At 37.5% G+C, this 18,743-nt stretch overlaps 1 long non-coding RNA gene across 1 annotated transcript in view; it reads right to left on the bottom strand.

The window, feature by feature from the left end:
- The window catches only part of LOC135407125 (uncharacterized), a 45,627-nt gene extending 28,184 nt beyond the window's left edge, over positions 1 to 17,443 (bottom strand). The window contains exon 1 of the long non-coding RNA XR_010426712.1: positions 17,339 to 17,443. This is a non-coding gene — a long non-coding RNA (uncharacterized LOC135407125). The remainder of the gene's footprint in view (positions 1 to 17,338) is intronic.
- Between the last annotated feature and the right edge of the window lie 1,300 nt (positions 17,444 to 18,743).

The following is an 18,743-nucleotide window of genomic DNA, read 5'->3' as shown; positions in this document are numbered from 1 at the left end:
GAGGACAGACAATCTCTTCCGAGTTGTATGGGCAAGTAAAGGGGCCTATTTTTTTATAGCAATAATCTGTCTTGGTTATGTAGCATGACTCTGACTTTTCCTCTTCCTGAAATCCAAGTCACTAGAAGTTGTATTGACTAGATAAGTTGAGGAAAAGGAGAAATCTCTCTGCTGATTATACACTGAGCCATGAGCAGCATTTATCTGCATAGTAGCAAAAGGATAATTTCTCTTGCATTCCACAAGATGTGAATGGACTTCCCTGAAACTACTTTAAAAAGCCTCTTGTCATAGTGTGAGAGGGAGAGATATGCAAAAGCTCTGCCAATTTTTGGTGCTCAGTTTGATGCTGTTGCTCATTTGAAAACAGCATCAAAAAGATATTGCAGTGAAAAATGTGTTTTGCCAGAAGACATGGAAGTCAGTTACTTTAAACCACTGAATCCAGAAACAAATTTAGCACAATCATTACTTCCTTCTCTTGCCTGTAGTGTTGTTGATGCTCCTTTAGTAACACCCCTGGTGATGCTCATCCAGGAGTATCCTTCAAACACGGCTCATATGCTAAGAAAGTGAAAAGGAGATTTTTCTTATGAATTTTTTTCCATGGCATTTAAGTAATCTGAGGAACTTCTAGACTCCTAGATTACAGCAAGAATTGTCTACATCCACATGTTCACTTTGGAAACAAAGAAAGGTTTTACCTTCTTTTCTCCTTGCTGTTTTCAAAGCTGAGCACTGTATATATCACATAAATAAAACATTCTCTCCCCCATTTTTTATGTGCTGTTTAGAATTTATCTAATACAGGAATCCAATAGGTTGATTTTATTTATACAGTATTTCCAATAGCAGCTGACTTAAAGAACTTATTATTCCTTGTCTACTGTTTGTCTCTTTAAATAATTAAAAAAATTATTATAAGAGCATTAAATTCTATTAAGAATTTTAACTCTGTATTTCTTGGATTTATGAGTTTAAAGTTGAGAAAGAGTTTATACTTTAACTTAGTCAACAGCTTGATGTAGTCAATAATACAATTTTGAAGCACTCCAGCATTTGGAAAAAGGAAAACTAACAGAAGCTATGCTACCAGTTTCACAGTAGCTATGGGACTCCACCACAGGTCATTCTGTTGAACGTATTAATTTAGCATAGGATTATGTGATAACTAGTTATCTTAATTTTATCTTAAGTGCCTTTTATTCACACGTTAACAGGTTTAATCTTTGTAGCAGAGATGAACCATTACAGTTTCACAGCAGAGTACTAGCTGTTAAACTGTACTGGGGTACTTCCAACTGTGTCACGTATCTCACTCATGTTACAACAAGGTCTGTAAATCTGTTTGAAAAAGTCTTCAAAAATAGCTGGATTTGGAAGGAAGCTTTAATGTGGATTCAGAGTAATCACCATGCAAAACAGACTACCACTCATTACCATCTTGATATAAAAATCCGGATAGGTAACATTATGAACAAGCAGGGAGAGATGCAAATTCTACTTTATTTTCTCACTATGTTGGGAAATTGCATGAATGTCAGTTTACCTCAGTACCAAAGATCTGCAGGTTTAAAATAAGCATTCCCGTTCCAAAAAAAAGGGAAAATAAATAAAAAAAAAAACACATCCCCCCCTCCAACCATACCAGTTTCATCTATCCCTGTATGCTTATGTCCATGTTCCAAAACAAAGTATTTATATATTGTAAAGGACTTCTAGCTATAAATTTGAAGTGAGGACTTTATTGCTCCTTATTTTTGTCTACGTAGTAGGGATGTAGTGTAAGCTGCTTTCTTAGACTCCCCCCCTCTACAGTCACTGGGAAAGGTACCTCCAGAGAGCAATTCCACCTGCTTTGGAATGTGAACCATAACTGATCACTAAGACAGCCTTGACAGCTTCAAGGGTAAAGATAAGTGAAGAAAAATTCCAGGTAGTGAGAAAGAAAATGAGGAAGATTTGAGATGATGCTAAAGATCATGATTCTGCTTTGCAGGTGCTCTCTTAAGAAAGTGACCTGTAGCAGAGATATCACAGGCACATTTATTTGTTAAACTATATGGGCAACTGGCAAGTATAACCCCATAAATAATCATGAATACAATAATTTTCAAGTACAACATGAGATCCATGGAAAAAATCAGTTTTTCAAGGTCAGTCCTTTTACCACAGCCTTCTTGTACAACCTGTTGTAAGTAGATATGAACCAACCTCAAGCCAGTTAGGGAAGGGCAGTTAATGTGATGCCAAGCTAGAGAAAATAACTTAGCAGAGGGCATAAGTTGAAATGTAAAATGAGCCAGGTAGAAGTTGAGTAAGGGCATTTGAACCACAGACTTACTGACCTACCTCCCTCAACCTGAGTAGAAGGATTGGTTCAAGACCTCTTGAATGTGGGGCCTGCATGAGGTGTATTTCAGCATCTGCTTCTACTTTCCTATAAAGACATAAAAGAGAATTCTAGACCTGTCAAACTATACTTCCCATTTGTATTTGTTGTTTTAGAGATACATGGTTACCATGCACATGCAATATTTAAAAGACTATGTCTTTTGGAGTCTTTATATTCTGTTAATTAAATTTTGTTTCAAATCTTTTAAGGTGAGGACTTGAGTATGCATTTACTTTTCTAACAAAGCATGAAAAATGTTTTTCTACCAATCAGACAAGAATCTCAAAGAATTATATACATAAAATAATCTGGTCTATTTAGTCATTAATGAGAAACACATGCAACAAGCAAATAAACAAAAAGGTACTAAATTAACTCAAAGGTTCACACTGGTTAGTTTTTTTAAGCATTGGGATATTATAATGGAGCCATTAATAAACTTCTGGTATTTGGTGTAACTTCCTAAATTCACAGAAAAATGAAGATTTTCTTACAAGGCAGTTAAGAAGTGGGAGCCTAATTCAGCTGCTATAAAATAAATTGCAAAGATTTACTATCAAGAAATTGACTTGTACTCTCAAGAATTATTATAGAAACCTAATGGCATTACTTTGGAAAGTGTCTAGCAGCTGATTTCAATACCCTTGGTTTTGCCAGAATGTATTATGTTATTGCAAACAGCTGCTCTTCTAGTACACAGTATGCCTGTCATCTGTCTATCAAATTATTTCATTTCATCATAAACAAGGAACAGTTTGGTCTCAAAAATAGAACATGCAGCAGTCAAAAGGAGAGGATTCATGAAGCCTCTTCTCTGTAAAGAAGGATTCATTATTTCTAGCTCATTTGTACATTTCTTTCCTGCAGTAACTGTGCTTTGTGCTTACAGTTGGAATGACCTATTCTCCATTGCAAATTTGCAGTTGCAGATTGTTGAGATCAAGCCTTAAAGACAAGGTGGGGCTTTTGGCTGGGCTGTGAGGAAATCACCTGTCTCTAATCATGACTGACAGGCAGTTACTTACTAAGGTATCATCAGAGGGCAGTGCTGATTAAGGAAAGGGCCCTGAGCTTCATTGCCCCATTGATATCCAATTTACAGTGATTCTATAATTTTCCTTGTCATTGTTCTTTTAAGGGGTGGAGTTGTAACATCCTCCCTACTAGTGGCATTGTTAGATGGTCAGTCTAGTAAATAAGCATATTACTGCCAGCGACATAGCTTTTAAAAAGTAATGTGAGCCATGGCAATGATTGGGAAGCTAGGGTATGGCACAGTAATAGGTTTATGAGATAGTTGCTACCATTCAGAAAATATATTTTAGAATAATAAAAGGCTTACAAAAGAAAGTCACTTTATGAAAATGTTCATAAGATGTCAGCTCAGTGTGAAGCAGGAGTGAAAAAGCAAACAAAATGTTAGGAATAATCAAGGCAGGAACAGAAGATAAAACAGAGAACATCATTATGGAAAGATATAAAACTGTATAGCACCTGCAAACAGTGCCTGTGGTTTGGTTCTTCTGTCTCAAGAATATTACAGTAGAACAGAAAAAATATGACATAGGGGTAAAAAGGATGATTAAAGACAAAAAAAATCTTCCATAAAAGGATTGACAAAATAAAATAGGTCTCAATGGCCTAGACTGGCAAGATGACATGAGACATCTATAAAATCATGACTGGTAAAAGAGAACAGCAACAAAGATGATTAGGGGCCTGGACTCTTACAAGGAAAGGCTGAGAGAGTTGGGCCTGTTCAGCCTTGAGAAGAGACAAATGAGAGGCGATCTCATCAATGTCTATAAGTATCTGAAGGTGGGGTGCCAAGAGGATGGAGCCAGGCTTTGCTTGGTGGTGCTGAGCAAGGTGACAAGAGGCAACAGTCAGAAACTGATGCACAGAAAGTACCACCTGAACATAAGGAAGAACTTCTTTACTGTGCACATGACCACGCATTGATCAGATTGCCCAGAGAGAATGTGGAGTTTCCCTCACTGGAGATATTTAAGCACCATCTAGACAGAGTCCTGTGCCATATCTCTGGAATGACCCTGCCTGAGCAGAGAGGTTGGAGCAGATCTTCCTTCCAACCTGACCCATTCTGTGATTCTGTGAATTCAGCTTGACTCAGTGAGGGCACTGCACGGACAGTCACCTCATCTGGCCACCACCATCACAGTGCTTGACTGGAGAGTCTGAACAAGAATCCCAGTCAGTGGTCACGTAAATGTAGAAATCCCAACACACCACAAAAGAAACTGTCATGCAATACAAAAGATGGTTAGTGCTTGGTGCATGATCTGATTGTAAGCTGTACGTCTAGGCATGGTATAATTGATTTATGCCTTCTGCCAATTTCTTCCTCACCAAGAAATAATCCCAAGCAAGTTTAACACATTTCATCTTTATTGTTATGATGTATTTCAGTGAAAGGTTACCTCCAACAATGATTTAATGCATTTCTTGAGAAGCGTCTGCTATTTGACACTATTCCCTTCTACTTTTTAGCATTTCAATAGATACCAGTTTCAAATGAAAATGTTATAATTCTTTAAAAATATTATCATAAATGCAATGGGAATTCATTGATTTTAAACTTAGAAATTAAATACAAACAATTACTTTAGGTAATTCATATGCTTTTGCCAGTTTTACGACTTGTGTTTTCACATTGGTTCATTTCAATTGTTGTGACAGTCATCTCTGTAGCTACACTAAAATAGAGATGAGGATCTAATAAGTGTAAAATAAATATTTTTATGACATTGACAGTGGAAGAACAGTATGATAGCAAACAATCACAACAATTAAACTCCCAGGATCCAGAATAGAGAAATAACTCTTGAATTTTAATAAATATCCCCATTTGGAAACTGACCTCTAAGTCATATTTGCAACTTTGAATTTTTTGGTATTTCACTGATTTACACTTATGTTTGGATCCTCATAAGGCCCATATTCAACAACTTCATTCCTCTAGCACAATGAAATGCTAGAAATAAAGACAGAGCTCGTTTGTGCTTTCAGAGGATAATGTACTCCCACAGAGTGGCCCATGACTACAACCATGGGAACTATTGACTGTCACAAACCTCACAATTTCCTGTTTCAACTGGAAAATATGTTCCCACAATCTGGCTTCGTATTGGATGGACTGACACATAGATCAGCCAGATTGATATCTCTATTTGTGCACATCAATAGTACATAAAAATACAGAAGACACTTTCCATCTGCATGTACTTTCCTCTCAGCGGAAAAAAAATGAAAGGATAAGCACGTAAGAGATTGCAATCAATTTGTTTAATGCATTACTTGAAGGCACTCAAGCTTAAGTGATAAGAATAGGAAGAGCACATGGAGCCTGTATTAGCAGAGTAGGATATTTAGAGCAAAAAAATTAGTAGAGATGTTACTGTCCCACTAACATTTTTCATAAAGAATATTAATTTCTGTGAAATTGCTGTTCTGTGCTCATGCAGTAAAAAAAGTCTGTCTGTTGGTTTGTTCTTCCATAAGTTAATTTGGCTTTTTCTACATTCTTTCACTAAAAGCATTTGCTTGACTCAGAAAAACCAAAATAAACCCAAGTTGGGACGAAACAGAATTTACCTAACCACAGATGAATAGCCCCAAAACTTAACTCAAAGCCACCCTGAAACTTCTCAGGCAATGACTTTCTCATGCCAAAAGTAAAAATTCAAGGAATATTGAGAAAGAAGCATGGTAGTACACAACAGAGGTAATTTATTGCTGGCTCTCAAAGAATCCTTTCAACTAAGCTAAGTCTTGTATATTTAGTATTCATAAAGTTGACAACTAAAGCAAAGTGGAATTTTGTTTATCCACAATAGCAGCCGATGCATTATTACTCTGCTAAAATCAATGTTAGACAGACTTATGCAACATTGTATGTTATCACTGGGAATTTACTTGATGCTAGGAAATCTTTTTGACCACCTAGCAATTGCATTTCAAGATTACTGAACATATAATTTTCAACAGCGTGATGAAAAGGGTCACTTTTGCATCTTTATGATCTAAAATGAGTTTGCCTTGAACGTGGACATTTCCATTCATTTATAAATCACTACAACTTTTTCCTTCCACATCTGGATGCTCAGTTCCCACTGTGACAATGTAAATGGCAAGCCCAGCTTGGTAAACATCCCAATCCTACTCATGGCTCTGAATACCTCTCAATAATTTATGAGAAACACAAAAGAGAAGTGGGTGTTCAAGTAACTTCCAGCAATTAAAAAAGCCACTGATTTCAGCAGATCCCAGACTCATTCAGGCATTGAACTCTCCCAGTTTTATGTAGAGGTTGGATTGCTAGTGAGGACTGGAGCCAGAGTACAAAATATCAGTGATGAATTTGCAGGCAATTTTCATTAAGCAAGTGACAATAGACAGATTGCCTTCAGTTTTTTGCATTCGTGGACTTTTTTACAGACAGAAATACTAAATTTTTACTGCTGTATCTTGGCACAAAGAAGAACTCCCACCCCAATATCCTCAAGTCTAATCAATTACAGTAAACATAAAAATAGTATTTTTATAAATATTATCAAGTTCAATCATTTGCTATCCCTTGATTTTGAAGTATACCTTCATGTCAATGCTCATGAGTGAAACACTTCCCATTCCTAGCCACTGGGAGGTAGCAGATGTACTACACATTCATTATTTAGTGGTCTCTAGAACTGTGCTTGGCCCATCACCTAATGTTTTAATATATCCATGTTGATCCATGCTGCTGAAGGATGTTTCTGTTCTCTTTAGATTTACTTAGTTTTGTTGAAAATGGTACATCAGATGCAGCACAGTTTAAAAAAAGACTCTCAAATATATATATAAAACCTTGGATGTGGTGGTCAACATTCCTACAGGAAAGCCTTGAACACTTACTGCTAAAAATGTTAGTAAAGAGTTCCTTTTGACATTTATTTACAACATTTTTTTAAAAAATGATTCAGTGGTTTGGATTCCGCATGGTGTTACTTCAACGATATAGTAGCTTTTCTCTTTTCTTGCTCTTGTTTTGCTTGAACATCACTTTTCATGAGATAGAATTTCCAGGCCTTTTTACAATGCCATTTTACTTACTGAACCGTACACAAACGGTGTACTAAAAAATAACGGTGATTATTAAAAAATAATCACTAATTAAAATACCATCCTAATAAAATATTTTTTTTTTGTATTTTGGTTTGCCAGAGAATAAAAAATCAAGACTGCTGTAACATTAAATAATTGGTGTTTACTGGGTAACTAATTACCTTTATCAGAGAAATCAGCCTAAACATGTCACGAGAAAGGGCTACTGTAAACATTTCAACACTCCTTTGTTGTTCTGCAAATGTCATGAGAATAGCTCTTTCTTTCATGTTGTTTATTAAAATGCAGAAAAGCCCACTTGCACAAATGAATTATGGATAAGAATGGAAAAATGTGTCACACTAAAAATCTAGCTGGATTTTATTATCCCTTGAATAAAATCCTCTGAGCAGCTCCACTGACTTGATTTACTCTGTTTAGTAAGGACAGCAAGATGAACAAGAGAAGCTACAAGCAGACAGTAATTTAGGGTTACTTCCTGAGTTGGTAATGCCCAAGACTTGAATTACACATTAATGTGTGGGAGTAATGGGGAGTTACAATTAAGAATGTGCAATTCTCCTTCAACATGCTAATTTTTAACAGCTTAAAACAGCAACATAGCCTGTCTTGTAAGTTCTCATTTTCCCTAAGAAAATGTAATTATTTTCCATATTCAATGTATTAATTATATAAAGTAAATTTAATGGTATATATTACCATCCCTAACTTGACCACAGTATTTGTTGCTTCCTAAACAAAACATGGCTGAAGTAAAGTTCACAGCAAAATTTTAGAAGGACATTTATTCCTACTCAATTTTTATACATATTCAGTAATTTCAAATTAAGCTTAAATCAAAGTGCGTTTTAATTAAAAAAAAAAATAAATTGAAGTTGAATTGTTCTCATTCTACTAAGGCTTTGGTGTGTTTCACATTGCACCTTGAACTAACTGTCAGTAGTTTAGTAATATCATAAATAAAATAAAATAATAATTTTGATAAAATAATGATTTTGAGTTAAAATCTGCCTTTGTTTATGCTGATGTTCAGTAATAAAGACTGCATCAAAAGCCAAAATCTACTCTCAATTTTAATGAGACTAATTTAATTTGATTTCAGACACTACTACTTACAAACATCATATTTCATTATTGCTCAAATAGGTGAAAAGTTATTGTTCAAAACAAACAAAGGTTTTTAGAACAGTATTACTTCACTCAGTTAGATGCGTATGCAGAATTTATTTAAATATATCTAAAATGTTTTGTTGATAAGCTAGAACTAAAATTAGAAATAGTTTCAGATCTTCCTGAGTTCACAAGGAAACAAAAGAGAACATAGTTTAAAAGTAGATTATGAATTTAATTTCATAATTTCCATTTTCACTTCTAGGCAAATCTGGGAAGCAAATTACAAAAAAAATCTTTTAAAAATGCTTACATATATCTCCTTAATTTATTTAGGAGTGTAGAAATGTTGACAAGAATAATGCTTAACCATCACAGAATCACAGAATCAATTCGGATGGAAAAGACCCTTGAGATCATTGAGTCCAACCTTTCACCAAGCACCACCATGTAGACTAGACCATGGCACTAAGCACCACATCCAGTCTTTACATAAACAACTCCAGGGATGGTGACTCCACCACCTCACTGGGTAGCCCATTTCAATATCTAATAATTTCTGTGAAGAAATTTTCCCTAATGTCCAACCTAAACCTCCCCTGGCACAGCTTAAGACTATGTCCTTGTCCTGTCTCTAGTTGCCTGGGAGAAGAGACCAACCTCCACCTGGCTACAGCCTTCTTTCAGGATATCAACCCTGAGCCTCCTCCAGGCTAAAGAACCCCAGTTTGCTCTGCTGCTCCTCACAGAACTTGTGCTCCAGACCCTTCACCAACTTCACTGCCCTTCTTCGGACATGCTCCAGCACCTCAATGTCCTTCCTGAATTGAGGGGCCCAGACAGGACTTGAGGTGCAGCATCACCAGTGCCCAGTATAGGGGGACAGTCACTGCCCTGGCCCGGCTGGCCAGAACATTACTGATCCAAGCCAGGATGCCATTGGCCTCTTGGCCATCTGGGCACACTCCTGGCTCATGTTCAGCTGCTGTTGACCAGCACCCCCAGGTCCTTTTCCACTGGGCCACTTTCCAGTTACTTTTCCCCCAGCCTCTAGCACTGTCTTGGGTTATTGTGGCCAAAGTGCAGAACCTGCCACTTGGCCTTGTTGAACCTCAAGCCATTGGTCTTGGCTCATCTATCCAGCCTGATCAAATCCCTCTGCAGAGTCTTCCTCTCCTTCAGCAGATCAACAGTCTCACCCACCCTGGTGTCACCTGTTCCTCAGCCTTTTCCTCATCTTTGGTGACTTTATTCCCCACCACATCCAATAAGGAATTGAGGTTTTCCTTCCATTTCCTTTTGTTATTAATGCATTTATAAAAATACTTTTTATTATCTTTTACAGAAGCTGCCAGATTAAGTTCTAATTGAGCTCTTGCCTCTGTAATTTTCTTTCTGCATGACCTAACAACATCCTTAAACATTTCCTGAGTTGCCTGCCCCTTTTTCCAAAGACAAAACACCCTCTTTTTTTCCCCTGAGTTCCTGCAAAAGTTCCCTGTGCAGCTAGGCTGGTCTTCTTCCCAGTTGGCTCATTTTTTGGAACATAGAGACAGCCTGCTCCTGCATCTTCAAGACTACTTTCATAAAATATGTCCAGCCTCCCTGGGCCCCTTTCTTTTTAAAGCCTGCTTTTCAAGGAAGTTTTTGAATCAGATATAACAGAGTCCCACCAGGATATCTGCATTATTAGCCTTCCCCCTGATTCTCACACATAGGCACTGTACCATATCACCCCTATCCTCAAGCTCTATAGAGTCAGAAGACTCCCTAACATACAGAGCTACCCCAACACCTCTCCTTCCTTGCCTGTCCCTTCTGAAGATCTTGGAGCCATCCACTGCAGCACTCCAGTCGTTCAAGTCATCCCACCATATTTCTGTGATGGCAACTACTTCATGGTTCTGGTGCATGATGGCTTCTAGCTCCTCGTTTGTTACCCATACTGTGTGCACGCACTTCAGCTGGGCTGCTGTTTTTGCCCCTGACTCTGGTATGCCACCTCTATGCTCATCTCTAGCAAGCCTGGTCTCATCCCTTTCACCTTCAAACCTAATTTAAAGACCTCTCAATCAGCCCTGTCAACTCACAGGTTAGAATCCTTTTTCCTTTCCTAGATGGGTGAATCCCATCTATCTCCAGCAGCCCTGGTGCTATATAAACTGCCCCATGATAAAAAAACCCACAAATTCCATCGATAGCACCAGTCTTTAAGCCACTTATTGATCACATCCTGTTCCTTTCAGCACTCATCCCTGGTATGGGAGGACTTGAGGACAACACCATGCGTGCTCTTGTCCCTTCAAGCAAGTGACCCAGTGCCTTGAAGTCCTTTTTGATTACCCTGGTACTACTCTTATACACCTTGTTGCTGCCAACCTGGACAACCAAGAGTGGGTAGTAATCAGTGGGCTGAGTTAGTCCAGGGAGTATCCTGGTAATATCCCTTACCTAGGCTTCAAGGAGGCAGCAGACTTCCCTGTGGGATGGGTCTGGTCAGCATACAGGGCCCTTTGTTCCCCTCAGAAGCAAGTCATGCACTACAACTATCCTCCCTTTTTAATTAATATCTGAGGCTGAGTTTCATCTGGTTGACTGTGTTGACCTGGTAGACCGTCCAGATAGGCCTTCTTCTCCACTGTCATCTGCCTGACCCTTGAGAACCAGGGCCTCATATCTGTTCTGTAAAGGCATCTGGGAAGGCAAGGGAAGCTGGGAGGGGATTCTTCTACCTCCCTAAGCAGGGAGCTGTTTCCATTCTCCCCTATGTTTTAGGTCTCTTCCTTCTGCCTGATGGCAGGAGGGGCAGGGCTTCTCCAACTCTTGCTGACCTTCCATCTGCTGAGCTTCTCTCAAGATGGAAGGGTGCAACTCCACCAGTCTATTTCTCTTTTGCACTCCCTGATACTCCTCACCCTCTCCACCTCCTCTTTAAGCTCTGCCACCAGACAGAGCAGATCACACTGCATGCAGGTGTTTTTTCTGCTGTCCTTCAGTACCAACACTAGGCTCAGATACTCTCTACAGCCAGAGATCTGGACAGCTGCACTCCTTCTGGGGAACTTTGTCTGGGTCACCACGCTCCTGCTAGCAGTGGCTTTCAACCACATGTAAATCATTGATGGGCCTAGTCAAGTTGGGCAAGTAAAAAAAAAAAGGGAAAAACATCCCAAAAAGTGAGGTCACCTCAGTAGCTGGGAGGATGGTTCAGCTCTTCCTGCTCCTCCCTGTGGGTATGAATTGCCATGTCCTTTTGACGCACTATGTCCCATTCACCCTCTCCTGTTCTCTGTACTCCCTGGAGCCATTTAAACCTCCTCTGCTGCCCTCGGCAATGCCCACTTGACTGGCTGCCGAGGGCTGTCAGATTTCAAAAATCCATGAATATCAAACAGATTTTAAAAGTTCCTCTTGAATTCTTCTCAAATCAAGAGCTTCAACAGAGTGTATTCATTGTCAAAAAGCAATCTGTTTTCATCAACCAATTTTGTTTCTGAGCATGACTAGTCAGCAAATGTGGTGATGTCCTCTTTTTATAATAAAATGAGATCTGAGTCAAATTATTTTCTCAGTCTGGTTAGGTATTTAACCCCACAAGATCTGCTACCTGCCTGGAAAGTAGGATAGCAACTCCTATTTTCAAAAAAAAAGAGGAATTTAAGATTTTTTAAGCCAGAAAGAAAGAAGCTGGAAGCCCATGATTATAGCTGTTGTTCCTGAGGGAGAAAAAGATATTTATTTCCCATTGTTATTCACAGAATGAGGCCCTTATTTACTCCACTGACCTTCTAGTATTACACTTCCAAGAAGATCTGGATAATTTTACATTGAAGTAACTAAAGAGTGGAAGCTCAAGCTTTTTATAATTTATAATCTCCATATCCTCAACTGTTTTATTACTAGCTTGCCTGTGGATTTTTACAACTCAATTAATTTCACAGTTAGGAAATCCAGAAAGCTTTATTGACAATAGTTCAAGATCTGCACAGAAATCACATCATCACTGAAGATCTCATCACAGGGTGGGGTCACCCTCAGTGAGGTAGCTCTGAGGACAAAACCTTAATTAGGGAAATAATAAAGGAAAAGGTTATTTAATTTGGGAAAAAGTAAGTCTTACTTTTGTTGGTGAACATCTGTGATGATGAATTCAACCCCTTCTGAGCAGGCATTTCTGATGGAATGCAGATGACAGTGCAATTTTCTTATGTTTAAAAAATATTTTTTGTAATTATGCAATCAATCTTGAAAACCTCTTGCCATAAGAAAACTGCACATATTATTGAAAAATAGTATGTCTATAAATCATTTTTTTAATACTTAGATTTTGGAAAGGTACTGATATTCACTTCCTGTGAATTTTATGATTTGCTTATGATTTAGAAAGCAGTTATGATGAAAAGACTTTGAAAACAAATGTCAGCATTATTTCTAGTTGGTATACTCTTCAAATAGGAAATTCTGGCAAGGAAGGACAAAGCAAGTAAGTGAATAATTACTGTTACGTGGTGGACTTTTCTCACAGAATTCTAGTGCTTAATCTGATTTATGATGTATTTTTTGTTTGGATCTGTGAGACACCAAAACCACTTACTTTGATCTATTGATTTTTCAAATAATATGTTACATTATTTATCCTAATACACTGTGTTTGAGAGAATTTATCTCTTGGCTGTCCATAGAATGTGATATGTTTGCTGGCAGTTGATAAAACAGACTAGGAGATGTTAAAGAATATCAGGTAGTGTTTTATTCATTTCAGAAACTCAATGCCAACTGGCACATCAGCTTCCACTTATCCTCAAGGAAATACTTTGCCCAGGAAAAGCTAAATGATTTATTCAGGCTATGAGAGTCTTCAGCTACACAGCCCTAGTCAGCCCCTTTCAGAGTTCATTCTCAAGCCAATGCCCTCAGCTACATCCAGTTTTATTATACTGAAGGGAAAGTTTGTGGAACATACAAAAAGCTGTGATACATAAGGCTGTGAACTCTGTACCATGAGCCCTTCACTGTTCGTGTAATAATCATACATGTTCTGTTATCACTAATTTGAGGACAAGGCACCCACTGAGTTGTGATTTGAGATTCAACAGACAGGACAGCAGAAATATTTTAGGGGAATTTCTTCATGTTTTAGCATAGTTTTACTCAAGCAGGAGTGAAAGTTGTAGTCTTTTTTGTTGTAACGGGAAACACCTATGTGGTAACCTTAAAAGGAAGACCTTTTAATGCTACTTCAAATGAATCATTCATATATTATTATTATCAACCATAATTAAAAATATCATTGACACTTAAATTATTTCCTGTAAGACACAAAAAAGAAAAAAAAAATCTTTTAATCTTATTAGTAAAGGCTGTACCTTAAGGACTTTGGTATTTCCCTAGAGAATTTTTGGCAGTGTTATTCTGCCTATATTGAATTAAATCTGCAAGGAAGAGTACTAGCTCAAAGATTTGCATTCTCACAGTTTATTTATAGAATTTAGCTCATAGAATCTACTAGCCGTTTGAATTTGACTCTCTACTTTTTAAAATCTAAGTACGACACCTGAACCAGAGGAAAAATGAAAATGTATGTCAGAATTAGATTCTACTGCTACTTGTATTAAAATGAGACAATTAATTCCATTGATTTCAGTACAATAATTTCTAATATACATTGATATTTAAGAAGAAATATTAAATGTTTAATATTAGAGGTAGTGAAGGAGAAAACTCTGGATTTGTAGTTGATAAATTTAGCATAATCCTAAAATTGTACTTTACAGTACATAATCATATGCAGCATTCAGATTAGACAGCAGGGTGTGCCAAGTTAGTTGAGAAGAGTGAAAATTTAAAATCTCAGCACTGAATTCATGAATTAGTTGCTATCAACAGCTTTGGCAGATTATTAGCTGCCTTTGGTAGGGTTACATGAGACAGGATATGTAAACTATATAGGCAACCCATGTCAGCAAAGGGAATGTTCAATCCTTATTTTCAAATATTTCTATTAATTTCTATTTCATTTGTATAGAACCTCAATTTATCACACTTTGAATGAAAGTTTGGAAGGAATATGAAAGACTGAAGAGATGTCCATACAATAGGTATTGGGGTATACAAAGCTGGCTTACTGTGATGAACATGCAAAGCACTGTATATTGATCAGAAATAACACTCAGATTAAACTGAGAAAACTATAGCTCTTTTGTACTGAAAAGTAGTTATATGGAAAATGGAATATTTTTCTGCCCATCACTGCACCCCTGAGGCTTTAGAGAAAAAGAATTTGGGGAACAGAAATGACTAGATGAACTTTCCGAACAATGAAAAAACCTCTCTGGCATTGAATAATCTAGTTAGATTTCATCATATCCTGATATGTTTGTAATTTACTGAAAAAGAGTTCCTGAAAAATCCTTTGGTTTCATCTTCTTTCTTTTGTTGAACAGAAATTCTTAAATTGCAACCTTTTCATACCGTCTTTCTAACATTAATTCTATGGGGAAAACCATGCCATAGTGTCTGTACTCAGAAGACTAACTCAAACCCAAGATATATCTTGAGGGATGCAACCCTGTAAGATTAATATTTGGATCTCAGTTCCCTAAGTTAATGAGGTGTATATCAGAGCTTGAGATTGTACATGATCTCAAAGAAATCAAGAAGACTACATAAGCTTAATCATTTTGCTGAATCACAGAGTAAATTACAATAGGTAGGAAAAATTAAGTATGTAATAGTCACCTAAAAGTTTCAGGAAACTGCTTACCAGTGCAGATAGATTAGGTTTTAATCATTTATTAGGTTGTAAATTTTTTTTTAAAAATAACATGGTTAAAATGGCTCTATTGCTTATTCTAAATGTTACAGAAATAATCCTGCAAGCTCTGCAGTGTTACATGTTCCTGCTAGACGCCAGTATAATATCTATAGAAGTATGACCACAGGCAGTGACCTCTCTCTGAGGTTTGAATTGATTATCTTGTATAAGCAAGATAAATAATTTTGAGCAGTATGAGATTTTTTTATTTTTGTCACAGAATGCTTTGTTTGATTTATGACTGAAAGTGAGGTGACCTGCATGATTGCATTCTCTTTCAGTTTCACCAAAAAAAATCACCTTTTATCTCAATGACCATGGATCAATGCATCATATGATAAAAGCTGAAGAACAGTACAAAAAGCACTACCAAACAGGTCAGAGGTCAAACAGTTGTCTTGATGCCCATCACACCCCACAAAGGTGATTTACTTCTGATTTCTTTGTTCTGTTGGACACTTGGGGTCAGGGAAGCACACAGATTTGCTTAGGAAAGATTATCAGACATATGTAGGCTTTAGATCTGGTCTCTTCTATAGAACTGAAACTAGTAGGATCTCATTTAAACAGCAGAAATAAATGAATCATAACAGAATTCTTAAAGATGGTTAAAAATGTTTCTAGGTTAACTTCCTTCCTTAGATATTAGCTCTAATTCTTATAGTTAACCAAAGTCTTTGCCTTGTTAGAAGTGATCACTGGATCCCGCAGCTGAAACAGTGAAATGTCAACACTCACTGCTTACATTGCCTTGCCTGCATGACTTCTATATTAATAACATCATCCTTAAGGATTATTAGTTGTCCATTTATCCATATTTACAACTTAAATAATGAATTTCTACTGTTTTCTGAGACACTAGCTGTTCACTCTGCATTTCTATACATGTAATCCCTAACTAGCATCATATTTCTAAGTAAAAGCAGCATACATGACTCCCTATAAGTACAGGTATCCAAGTCTCTATGCAAAATGAATGGACCCACATTTTTAAAGACCCACAGTTTTAAAGACAGAATTATGTAAAATCTTTTATTAATTAACAGTAGAATTTCTAATATGTTAGATTGTTTCCCCAAACTAAAATTCAAACTTTATATTTATGATTTGAACTCTAAAAGTTAGAAGAAAGCTATAATTAATTTCTTTCCCCTGTGAAAGATTTTTTCCATAGTCCTCTGGGTATTGCTAGAATTCCGCCATTGCTATTTGTATATTCTCTTATAGTCTCCTTATAAAAGCATATGTTCCATGTTTTTCCTCCTGTTTCCATGTGGTAGGCAAAGATATTCCATGACTCAAACAGCATTAGCAACTGAATAAGTCCTTGAGTGTACTGAGAAAAATGGAGAGATGTTAACAGCCACATTTCACAACAGTAGAAAAAATGCTTGTGTAGCATTCACTGTCATAGCTGAGCATATGCTCTCCATGGTTCTTTAGTGATCTGCTTGGAGTGGGCAGCACTGCTGAGGAAGACAATCTGTCTCTCTGTTAATGAAAAATATCTTTACAGAGGAGAGTTGACTGGTATAAGGGTAAACCGTTCAGTGACTTAGAAACTGAGAAACATGAAAAAAAAGCATGATCATTGTAAATAAGTATTACCTTTTCTGCTTGAGAAGCTCAGATATTTATGGCATATGAAACACAAATACTGTAAAGCTTGTAGTCCTTGAATACTTGAATACAGAAAGCAAGAAATATAAAATATTTTAACTAAATACATCTGGAAAGTTTAGTAAGTTGTAAATTTATTTTTTTCTCAGGTATAATAGCATCTTTTAAAGTATGCCTGTAGTTCAGGACAGGAATGCCCAAACCACCTTTAAAAGAGAAAGCAGAATTAATGGAATGGGTCTAGAAGTTCAGTGCATAAGCTAATCAACTCTCACCTGATTACCTTGACTCAGATAGGGCTCCATGCTGCTGCTACCAGCTTGCTTCACATAAATAAGCTAAACTGTGTGGATAGCTTGACTATCTTGTACTTCTCTGTTGGCTGCAAGGCAGGCATATTCCTTATATAGATCTGAAGCAGCAGGTGGCTGAGCAAATAAAAGTGAAGGTCCAACTCAGCACTGTTATCATGTTCTTTCTTTTTTCTCTCACCAGAGAATGTGCTGGTGGCGTTTTATCAGACAACAATAGTGACATCATCATCATGCTGTAAATGGGAATTAACAACTTTTTCTTTTAATAATATCATCTAACAGTAAAATCCATTTGAATTGCTGAAAAAGGGGGAAGACATTTTTTTCCAGCTGCAAAAACGCACAGATTTTAAATTTTATATTTCTTCTGTGCCAGGATTCTTCCTTAGGCTGAATTTTAACAGATGGACAAAACAGCAGAGGTATTTTTTTTAAAAAGAGTTAGACAAAACAAAGTATATTTCTCTTGTATCCAGTTGTGGTAATGTTTTTTTCTAATTTCCAGAATAACCAAGATTTTAAGGAAAAAAATCACATTTGCTGAAGTGTTATTTGGCACGAAAGGAGCCCTCATCTTTCATCCAAATACATATTCAAATTCTTTCAGAGTCCAGAGTCAGGAATGGATCCCACTGTTCTGTTGCCAGGAAATATTTATTAAATCCACTAACAAAATGTCTCTTCTCTCTGTCTAGCAACAGCTCTACAGATGACATCAAGTTGGGCAGGAGCGACAATCTGCTGGAGGATAGGGAAGGTCTGCAGATGGATCTTGACAGGCTGGATAAATGGGCTGAGGCCAATGGAATGAGGCTCAAAAAGACCAAGTGCTGGGTCCTGCCTTTGGATCACAACAACCCCAGGTAGCTCTACAGACCAAGGACAGGGTGGCTGGAAAGTTGCCCAGTGGAAAAGGACTTGTGGTGCTGGTTGACAGCAGCTTAATATGAGCCAGCAGTGTGTTCAGGTGGCCAAGAAGGCCAATGGCAACCTGGCCTGTATCAGCCATAGCGTGGCCAGCAGGACCAGGGCAGTGACTGTCCCCCCGTGCTGGGCAGTGGTGAGGCCACACCTCAAGTGCTGTGTCCAGTAATGGGCCTCTCAGTGTGACAAAGACATTGAGGGGCTGGATCTTGTCAGTGAAGGGCAATGGAGCTGGTGAAGGGTCTGGAGCACAGGTCTGGTAAGGAGCGACTGAGGGAGTACTTAGCCTACATGGGTACTTAGCCTAGAGAAAAGGATGCTCTGGAGAGACTGTATCACTCTACAACTACTTGAAAGGAGGTTGTGGAAGGAAAGACAGGTGAGGGGTGGTCTCTTCTCCCATGCAATTAGCAATAGGACGAGAGGACATAAGCTCAAATTG

This window comes from Pseudopipra pipra, chromosome Z (genome assembly GCF_036250125.1).
Source record: "Pseudopipra pipra isolate bDixPip1 chromosome Z, bDixPip1.hap1, whole genome shotgun sequence".
Lineage (NCBI taxonomy): Eukaryota > Metazoa > Chordata > Aves > Passeriformes > Pipridae > Pseudopipra > Pseudopipra pipra.
The sequence above is the reverse complement of the archived record's forward strand: the minus strand, read 5'-3'. Positions and strand labels throughout refer to the sequence as shown.